This window comes from Engraulis encrasicolus, chromosome 10 (assembly GCF_034702125.1).
Source record: "Engraulis encrasicolus isolate BLACKSEA-1 chromosome 10, IST_EnEncr_1.0, whole genome shotgun sequence".
NCBI classification, from domain to species: Eukaryota; Metazoa; Chordata; class Actinopteri; order Clupeiformes; family Engraulidae; genus Engraulis; species Engraulis encrasicolus.
In genome coordinates this window covers 56,505,109-56,513,793 of record NC_085866.1, presented here as the reverse complement: position 1 = coordinate 56,513,793, position 8,685 = coordinate 56,505,109, and positions in this window count along the sequence as shown.

Below are 8,685 nucleotides of genomic sequence, written 5' to 3'. Positions count from 1 at the left end.
CCGTCAGTCACACAATTTCATCCTAAATGATGTATTGAGTCTTCAGAGCCTCATGTACTGGTTGTGCCTAGGGTGAAATCCAGTCAGGATGAAATGGCATTTAGACATTATGCTGCTAAATGCTGGAACCAGCTTCCTGATCGAATTTGAACTGCCCCAACAGTATCATGTTTTTTTTTTTTTAAAGAAATTAAAAACAGCTTTATTTTCACCTGCCGTTGTTCAAAGTTAGTTATCTACTCTCTGTAATACTTTCTAGCCTACTTTCTAAAATATTTTTTTCTCTTTTCTTTCTTTTCTCTCAAGCACCCTGGTCATTCATTTAATGGGCTATAGCTGTAGAGTGAACTTCATTGTGTGCTCTGGTCAGTAAATTACTTTCACGTCCAAAAGCAATCATGTAGTTAATCATTTGTTCACGTGTTGTGGTGTGTGACTGTTCAAAAATAAGTTTTTTGTTTTAATACCAAGGTAAAGTGACTGTGTGGATTGTAAGTGGTATTAGAAAATTTTAACAGAAATATTTTGTTGAGGGGAATTGTTCATTTTGTCATGTTCGTCGGGCCTTCATTTTTCTCCAGCCTTCTTTTAATAGCCTTTGTCATTTCTAAGCTGCTGACTAATTGTTTTACATTATACACTTTTTTCATACAATTCCTACCAGAGGTAACATTCCGTGGCTTCAAAGACGGCTGTTTTATACTGTTTATCTGTCGTGTTTGTATTTGTTTTGTAATAATAATAATAATAATAATAATAATAATAATAATAATAATGATAATAATAAAAAACTAATAAAACCAACTAGAACACACTTTGTTATTGTGAGATGAGTTTGTCGCTAGGGGGACAAGATGAGGTTGAGCAGTTGGAGAGCACGCTTATTGTTATTTCTTTACCATGATGGCATACAGTATATACTTTCTGTAAACTGTCATTTCCAGCAGAGGCCGCTGTGTTTACAGAAAAAGTGGCGCGCCATGTCATGATGTAGGCTACATGATTCCAAGGCAGTGCATTGGCGATGTCGGAGAAACTGGTATTACAAGTAGAACGTGATATGACTGTAGGCATGCTTAAAATAACGAGTTTGTTCTAGAAACCATGTAATTAATAGATATGTGTTATAATTCACTGAAATAGAACTGGTTTTAATGTCAGATCTACCTTTACACAACGGTGCGTAAATAGGCTATGCCTAGGCCTACTTATGCCCACGTTATCCATTGGAATCCGTCTGAGCCTTGAATTTCTCTACAATGCCCTACCAGTTTTATTAGCAAACTTGAAAAGTTTATGAAATCATGGGTGACTTCGTAGGCTGCACTCCAAACAACGACCTGGGGGAGGGGATTCGGCAAAAGTATCTGCCCACAACTTTACTCACTGACGCTCGCCTATGGCTCCACCTTGCGCATTTTTTCTTCGTTTTTCAGTGGCGTGCGTTGATTTCATACCAAAGCCATACTTAGAATTCCAACCTTACTGTCAAACCAGAACAAATATTCTTCCAAAACAACGCGCCGCTGAACTGCATGCACATATCATTCAAGACCTTGCTGCATTCGTCAGAGGGGATATCGGTCAAAGGTACGTGTTTTTAAAACTAATTCGTTCCTTTGTTTCTACGGCTTTGTGGGATTGGGCGCAGTTGTATGGAAGTTTTCAAATCTTTGCCATATTTGAGATTTTTCCTTTCTACTTCCTGTGACGGTAACAAAACAAACCCACAAGGAGTTTCATGACCACTTCTATGATTGGAATTTTGTTTATAGATATCATCGTACAGCTTACAACACAACTCACTTTGTGAAACAGCATCTCACAGAGCTTGGTCATCTTTCCTTTTTACGCGTAACATTTGTTGGACCCATCCTGCTGAAGTTATCGATATAAAGGCTATTCTTCAAGAGCGCCACTTTTTTTTCAAGTGTTGGGGATATTTCAGACTCCTTCAAAAATCATCATATAGGAAGGTTCTTGTTTTAAACAAAACAGCAGTTGTTTCCTTATCGCCACCACGGTGCGGCAGCAACTTTGGAAAACTTGGAAAACAAGCTTTCATTATTTCACCATACCGTCGCCACGCCACACGTGAAAGGGCTTGGTCGGCATTATAAACTTAGGCGGCATGGTAGCGAACATACATCCCATTATATTTAGGCCTACCCCTGTTCCCTTTTGTGTGTTAAGGATTCTTGACATTCTTATGAACTTCTAGTAGTCGAGGTGGTATTCTGGAATGTCATTCAACAATTCACTGGATGTGTTGGTTGCAGTTCGTCTTGAGTGCCTAGACAGCAGGTCAGCTAGACCGACGACATATGCCCATTGCAAACCAAAGAGGTACTCTAGTAAGGCTGTAATGTTTTGTGCTGTTAGGAACATTAAAGCCGTAGGGCCCTTTATAAAGTATTTTAACACAGTATAAATACACAGTAACAAAAAATATCTGAATTGGAAAGAATGGATATGGATAAACAACGTTATTAAAATGTGCAACGTATGAGGCAAAATATTCCCAGGGATAGATTTCATTGCTTATGTAAATAATTGACCATGACGGCTCTTACACATAGGTGCAGTTATTACAATGTCAGAAGCTGATAAAAGCTGAAAAATCGCATTTCCTGACAAGTACAATAGTTTCACTGTGTAGGATCAACATAGTTTGTTGTGTGTAAATAAATTGTTTTGGGGTAAAAAAAACAAACAAACAAAAAAAAAACACCGTCATCAGTGTTCTGAGCAATAGGCCTACATGTTTTCATGCTAGAATGAAGATGTTAATTGTTTTTTTGTTTTTTTTTGTTAAAAAAAATCTGCCATTGTTGTTGAACAATCTTCGGTAGGCCTATGCCCAAGACACAACTAAGAGACAAGGTGTTCTGCTGATTTGGTGTAGGCCTATCTCTGCAATGAACAGGTTTTTCAAGTCACACATACTCTACTACTACACGAATAACATTTTTCGTGTGGCAAGTGACTGAACAGGAATCATTACAGAATCACAGAAACTTCCTCATCAATCACAGTTGTCAGTTTGTCATTTTATCATTTATGAAACATCAGGTCAGAAATCTCAAACACCCCATTTGAATCATCTGTTCATAATATCCACAGCAACCACATTGTTTTTTATTATGTAGTTTAGTGGTGGTAATGTATTGTAATGTAATGCTAATTATCAACCTATGAAATGTTATTAACGCCTTAGTGAGTTTAGAATGTATGACAGCTTAAAATCAAACATGATTTTTAATTTTACTTTGACTTAATTCAAAGTAAAATTCTAAAACTGAAGTGCCTGCCCCATTCCAATTCCCATATGTAGGATGTCATTCAAAGTAAGCCATTAATAGCGTACTTTTTTGCTTTCTCGTGCCGCTGGACAATTTTCAGCTTGGGATGTGTAACAGGCTGGGCTTTGCAGGTATGAGCAGTTAGTCCCAGATCAGCAGGAGGTCTCGTCACGTTGGTCACGTCATGAAACATAATATATTTTTTGACAGGTACACCACTGGCATTCAGCCAGTGGTGCACACCACCCCACCCCCCACACACCATTATCATCCCACTGGGGTGTCAGCAGAATCCCCCATCTCAACCACCCCAACACTGGTTAAGGCAACATTCATTTGTCTTTTTTCTTTTCAACCTTGAAGTGATTTTGGAAAGCAAACTGGTCCACTTCAGAAAGACTAGGCCAGGGATGACTGGAACACTCAGATACTTTTTAGTTATTTTATTGTGGTGCAAACAAAATGACTAACGTTTCAACACAGTGCACGTCCTCTTCCGAGTCCCTTAAAATAATGTTTGTGAAATCCTTTCAGGGGCCCATCAAGTTGTAACAGGGCTAATGGGGCTTTTGAATCTTTCCTTGTTTTTATTTTTTAAAATATATTTTTAGGGGCTTTTATGCCTTTATTTGATAGGACAGTCTGAGATGGTGACAGCAAGCGAGTGGGACAGAGAGACGGGGTGGGATTGGGAAATGACCCCAGCTGGACTCAAATCAGGGTCCCCGTGTGCATGCAAGCCCAAATGTGGGGTGCTTAGGGCGCTGTGCCACAGTGCCCCCCCTGAATCTTTCCTTGTTGAGTGACTCTGCCCTAATAAAGGCCATATTATGGCAGAAACATTTATTTTTTTTCTCAAATGAATAGCTATTTATTAAGTGCCTTGGATACTTCATTTTCGGATTTCTAAATTCTGTTTGTCCCCCTCCATGTACTGCAATGGCTCTAGGCAAGTTTAGAGGAGCAGGACATCTCTCACAAGATATATAGTACACTACTTTACTGTTACTTAAATACAGACATGTGCTCTGTGACCCGCATCAGACAGATTTGTCTGCCCTCCCAGACCTTTTAAAATGATGTCCATTCATTCTGTTATACTTATGGACTCATTTCCTTAGCCTCCCTTCTTGCAGCCTGTGGCGGTCCTTTTTCATTTGCTCTTGGTACGTGTATGTGGGTGTGTGTGTGCTTGCGCGTACACATTTCTGTGTGTACGAGTGTGTCTGATTCTGACCACATGCGTCTTGCGTACACACACAGATTAGTTTTCAATCGTGCCCCAAAATTCCTTCAAGGAGAGAAACACTCAATCCAGCTGTCCTATACGTTCGGTACAGCACAAAACAGCATTTTACATGTGTAGTGCACTAAATCTGAAACGATGAGACGTGAATAGACAGTTTGATGTCTTGTATGACTGTGTGGTCCATGTATTGCATCATGATTCATATATGAAAACCATCCATTGGTGGTGCTGTTTTACAAAAAGAAGGGTTTTGGCCAGATGTTTGAGTCCCTAAGTTGTCGGGGGTTTTGGGGTGTGTCTTCTGATCAAATGTGAAAAAAACAGCTGTTAAAAGTGTGATTTCGAAGGCTTGGGCTTTAGGCCCCCTTGGACTCTTGTGATTGATGAGGAGGCACAAATGTGCAATCAATAGAGAGCAGTTGTTAGTCAGTCTACTGTAGTTATAGTTTTGCCTCCAAAATTACAGGAGGTGATTTTGAGCAAACAACACATGCTGTAAATGTGACATACAGGTAAAACTGCAATGAATCCTCTCCAGATTTCATTGACCCTCCACCCCCCCTTCTTTTTTCTTAAATAAGTGCTCAAGCGTAGACACATCTGCACAGGCCGGGCATCTGTGTCCATTTCCTGAGAGTGTAATCATACAGGAAGTACGAGGAAGTTGTTGGAGAGCAGAGAGATACAGTCTGGTCCCTCGTGTCTTGTTAATCATAGGAGAGGATGAGGGAAAAGGAGCAGTCTCTCCAAATCACATGGTACTCTTGTTTTTTTGTTTTTTTTACTCTTGTTGGATGGTTTCAGGAGTTGGGGAACAAATCTATTTTATTTATACATTTATTCATAATGGCTTTCCTAAGATCTGTCCCCTACCCTAAGATATTGTGCAATAATAGTAATAATTGTAGTAATTGCATTGTACCTTCTAGTCTAGATTAATGTTCAATAAAAGGGACCCAAACAATTGGATTGGATTCTGCAAGAAGTTTTTACAGGCAGCAATTTTAACCTGATATGAACTGGTGTTCTTTAAAACAAATCACAATATGTAGGCCTATTTAGAATAACGTTTTCCCTTTTGATGTGCCGTCTGTGCTACACTGATTATTTTTCCAAATGCCGGTTTACAACGAATGCAGAAAGCAAAGCCCTCTTGAGGTGAATTAAGTTGAGTTGATTTTGCGGGGCAGCTGAGTCAGTAGCCTCTTGATCTAGTGACCTGGTGAACACCCCCCCCCCCTCTCTCTCTCTCTGAGGTCAGACTTGTTTTTCTGGTCCTCTGTGGGTGGCGTGGCTAGAGGCAGGAGGAGGTAGAGAAGGAGGCAGGTGAGACTCAAGTCATCAGGCTTTTATTGCTCCTCATAACAACCAAAAGCCACTAAACCAAGGCCACTAAACCAACACCTCTATAATGTCAGAAAAAGTATGTTTAAATCTCACGTTTATGTGCCTTTCTGAAGAGAAATTATATACACTGTAAAAAACGCAATGTCTGATGAAGACGCATGTCGAAACGTTAGTCTTACTGCACTGAAAAAATAAATAACAGAAAATAGACATTCGTGTGGCACCAGATTCTTTTCCCTTTGCAATTACGAATTTATGCTTTGTCCTCTATTAGTGATTATTGAAATGCACAGGGACTGTTCCAACATGCTTTGTACCGCACATCTATGTCAAATCACAAGCTTGTGTCACACCATATGACCTCACTGTGATAACCACATTCATATCTCAGGCACTTTTGATTGTACTTCTACAAATTACAATAATGTACACATGACAGTCTGATGTGCATGCAAGGATAGCCAACCACACTACTGATACAATTTGATTAGATAACTTCATGTTTGGTCATGCATGTCTGTAATATTCTACATAGCAGGCATGTAAAATCCATTAAATTCAAACAAATATTTAAATCATTCAGCCTTAGTGTTGTGGTCTGCTCTCTAATTCAATGTAAATCTGTGTTATAATATTATGGTGGAGTGGCTATAACACGTTCTACTCTGTGATAAAATGCGTCTTTGTTTTTCTGCTGGCTTATGCCCCGTCTACACCGAGCGCGAACTATGCGACCTGAGTGGCGGAAGTCATTATTTCTCTATGGAGGGAAGGCGAATATCTTACACTGCGCTGTCCGGTTCTCGATTCTGATTGGCTGATAGCCGTATTCAATCGAGCGTAAAAGAGCTTTTTACCTCATGCCATCTGCTTACTGAATTCTTCCTAATTAATTTGACTGAACACACACACACACACACACACACACACACACACACACACACACACACACACACACACACACACACACACACACACACACACACACACACACACACACACACACACACACACCTTTTATTTTCATTATATTTCTTCTTCACCCTTCTTCTGCACACTTGTTTTGCACCAGCCATGCATTTCAATACAAGTGACACGAAAGTGTCTCTATGTACTTGACAAATAAATATCCTTGAATCCTTGAATCCTTGAATGCCGCGTCCAGAACGAATAAAGCAAATTAATGGCGAAACTTCTTCAACCACGCCAGCTACCTGGGCCACGTAGGTAGCAATTGGTGTACACACAGCATAAAGCTACGTTCACACACGACGCTGCTAGTTACAAGTTTCTCGCTCGCTCGCCTACTCGCCACTCTCTCATGGAACGTTCGCTAAACACACAATGCACAGGCGAGAAGTACTGAATTCTGCATTCCAATTGGTTACTTGCTTACTCGCCTCGCTCGAACTTAAAATATTTTATCGGCCCACATCGCATTGCTTGTACCCTACTCGCCTCCTCGTCTTGCTGGAACACATAGACTATTGACTTCATTCGTTGAGCGAGTAACTAGCAGCGACGTGTGTGAACGAGGCTTAAGTGTTTTCGGCCTCAGGCTAAGGTTCTAATACAGTTTAACTAGTGTCAGGGGCCAACGTGGCCCTAATGCAGTTTAACCAATGTCAGGGGCCAACATGGCTCCGTAATGGTTCCTCTCTGATTCGCCAGGCCTCTTCCAGTTGGCCCTATCAGGCCCAATGAACAAACGGACAGCGGACAGCAGACTGACAGGGCAGTCCTGCTCACCCACCACTCTACCCCTCCACCCCGCTGGGTGAGTGAGCGAGCGAGCGGACCTTAAAATGTCTTCCTTATCTGTAATCTGACCACAGCCAACAGCTGCTCCTTCAATGCTGCTCCCGTTGTTCTTTGTCAGAGGGCATATGTGTGTGTGTGTGTGTTTATGAATCGTGTCACGGTCTGTGTGTGCGTCTTGCTTGTCAGTGTGTGTGTGTGTGTGTGTGTGTGTGTGTGTGTGTGTGTGTGTGTGTGTGTGTGTGTGTGTGTGTGTGTGTGTGTGTGTGTGTGTGTGTGTGTGTGTGTGTGTGTGTGTGTTTTATGCAACGGGGTTAGGGTGTGGGTGTGCATGGCTGAAGGCCTGTTCCCTGACAGGTGTTGCTGCTTCTTCGAATACAAAGAAAGGAAAAAAAGGAAGAGAAAAAAGCTGAACGAGTGGTCTGCTCTGTTCTTTGCCCTACAGCGGCTCAGGGTCTGCTCTGTATTTTGAATGAACCAGGACTGTAATTTTCCATCCTTTACGTTGTCATGCATCCATTTTAAATGACACATATTATGGGGCTATATGGGCACACTCAAAAGTGTTTTGGCCTTTAATGAAACAGCAAACACATAACTTAGCTAATTGCTTCACAGAGGACCAAAACTGAGCAGAATTACACACAGGGCAACACTTAAACAATAGGGTTGTTGAACATATCAACACAGTAAACATAAGTGTGCTCCATCAATTTTTCAAATTTCAACCTCATATAGTGGTGAAAATGTTGTTGTTAAAGGTACACTGTGTAGGATGTGGCCAGAGTAGGTACTACAGCTATGCTGCTCATTGAAACTGTGCTGCCTATTGCCAAATACGATCTTTTCATGAATATTTACAAAGTAATAGACTAATATTTACCAGTATGGCCAAAGTACAGTCATTTTTTCAGCTAAAATGTCTATTTCTGGAAATTCAAAATGGCCGGACCATGGAGAGGATCCCCTTTTTCATATATGAAAAGTGCAATTTTCCCAGTCATAAGGAATTCTTGATGGTGGTGAAAA